Here is a 2,448-nt window from a genome sequence, read left to right as displayed (position 1 = left end):
ATTCTGTGATTCTGTGATTCTGTGAAGCACCTGAGAGCTTTTTCAATGGTTCCACTCTGCTTTCACAGAGGAAGACTTAAAAGGAGGCTTGCTCACCGTTTCTGACTCTGCTGTCTAGTTTCAGTGAAGGACTTCATCAAAACAACATAATTCAGACCAAATAAGACAAAAAAAAATAAGCGACATCAAAAGAATATTCTTTCTGAAACAGAGAGTATCTTTCATGACTGCATAACACAGGAACTGTAAGAACTAAGCACTTCAGCTCTAGAATCAGGACCCTGCTATCTTAGTGACTGCACACAAATATTTCAAAGTTGAACTCAAGACACAAATACAGGTGCCTGGAACAGGCATTTTGTGTCACTGCTGGAAACAGTTGTTGGAAAAGATTAGTAAATAAATACTGGAATATTTACTACAGGGGTTCTGACAGACTGCAACATTATACAACTACTAATCACATCAAACTGGGCTTATAATTTACTTATTTATGAGTGTACCAATCTCCTTATTTTGACACATCATTTAACTCTTTGCCTGAGTTGAAAATCAAATTCTATCTCAAGTTAACAACACTGAAGTGCAGGAAATCTCAACTTGTTATCCCCTACAGATAAAAGATTTGCCCAATCTTCTACTCTACCCTCCTAAAACTCCTTTTACCTATACATAGACTTTCTGTTACTCTTCCATTTCCAGGCATAGAAGGCATGTAGACACTACCTACATTTCTGAACACTTTTTCCTTTATAGGCAAATAAACGGGATACATGCACATTTCAAACTCCTTCCTGCTCTACCATTCTGTTTCAGAAGCAATCCTGCTCTGATAATGATGAATCTTACAAAACTCTAGAGATCCGTGTACACTTCAGAGCAGGTCATAATGAAACTGAAGAACAGTGAATTCACCTTACAAAACTCAAAGCTATATAAACTATAGTACTGAATGACATTAATTGGTTTTATTTTGTTGAATTCTTATTAAATAAGTCAAATAAAGCTTCTTAACTTCTTGCTACAAGACTGGAGGAAAAAGTAACAAAATAAATGGTAAAAGTTAATATTAGTGGCTGGTTAAGTTTCCCTCTCCATTTCCCTATGTTGTGAAGTACTTCACTTATTCATGGATATTTTTGATTCTTCAAATGGTGCTGTTCTGGAAAATTGAGGCTGCTACAACTGAGACAGAGCAATTTGCATTAGTACATTTGCACTGTACTCACACGAAGAAGCAGGAATACTTAAACTCCATTACCAGCCTTGGGTATCTTCACAAACAGAAAATGAAGAAACACACAGATCTGCTTGGTTAGACTAGACATACCTTTAAATGTACACTTAATTAAATTTAATTCAAACTATTGCATGGGAAACTTATTTCTATATTGTGTTATTTTTTCAACAAAAATATATCAAGATAAATTATTACGAAAATTTTGGCATGTTTCAAGACTAAGAAGTGATTTTATTCTAAAGGAATAAATTAGTGTCTTATGGATGTCTTGATTTAGTTTCTCTACACTGAATACTCAGAAATAGCAAGTCTTCCATTACAAAATGTATAATTAAATAGCTTCTCAATAATGTGCCTTAGAATGACATCTTACTCTAATTTATGAGCTGGAAATAGTCCCCAATACAAACACCATCATATTTTCTTGATAAAGCTGAAGGTTTGAAGATGTTAAAATGCACTTAGGCTCTTCCCCTATTAATCACAATCTGCAGGCAATAAAGATCTCAAAAAAAAAAAAAGAAGGAAAAAAGGTATTTCTCTTGCTTTCCCACCTCCAGCAACCTCCGACATGTTTTCTGCCTTGAGCTTTGCCTTGGGCAAAAATAAAGTCAAGCAGTCTCATATAAACAGTAAATGCCAACCCTCTACTCAATTCTTTTTCGTTTTACAAATTGGAACTATACCCAAGTTTTTTCTTCCCTTCCCAAGAAAAATGAAGAATACAGCAAAGCACATGCATGAGAGTAAAATCACTACTTTTTGGCCTCAAAAGAATCGCAACAATCCAGCAGGGTAACAATGCAGTTTTCAGAAACTCTACATCAGTCACTTCCAAATAGAAAGTAAGTCTTGCTCAGAAACGCACTGTACGAAAATCAAATTGCAAGAGGACAGTACAAACTGTCAGAAAATTTCTCAAAAGAAAGCCATAGCAATAATAAATTCCACATCTATTAACAGCAATTACTATCCTATTTCCAAAAAAACAAGCAGCAATACATAAATGTTGAATGTACAGAGAACAACACTGCATTTTTGCATTAATCTCCTGCTTAAGTCATGGTCTTATCACGATTATTTAAATTCAAGAGCAATACTTGGTTGACAAGGTACTGCAGTGCTGCAGGCTACAATTCTCACACAATGCCTAAAGGGTTATTACAGTGGAGAAATCCTACTGAGGACAATGAAAGAAAGAGCCTTAC

Source organism: Pterocles gutturalis, unplaced genomic scaffold (genome assembly GCF_000699245.1).
Source record: "Pterocles gutturalis isolate BGI_N339 unplaced genomic scaffold, ASM69924v1 scaffold40670, whole genome shotgun sequence".
NCBI lineage: Eukaryota > Metazoa > Chordata > Aves > Pterocliformes > Pteroclidae > Pterocles > Pterocles gutturalis.
The sequence above is the reverse complement of the archived record's forward strand: the minus strand, read 5'-3'. Positions refer to the sequence as shown.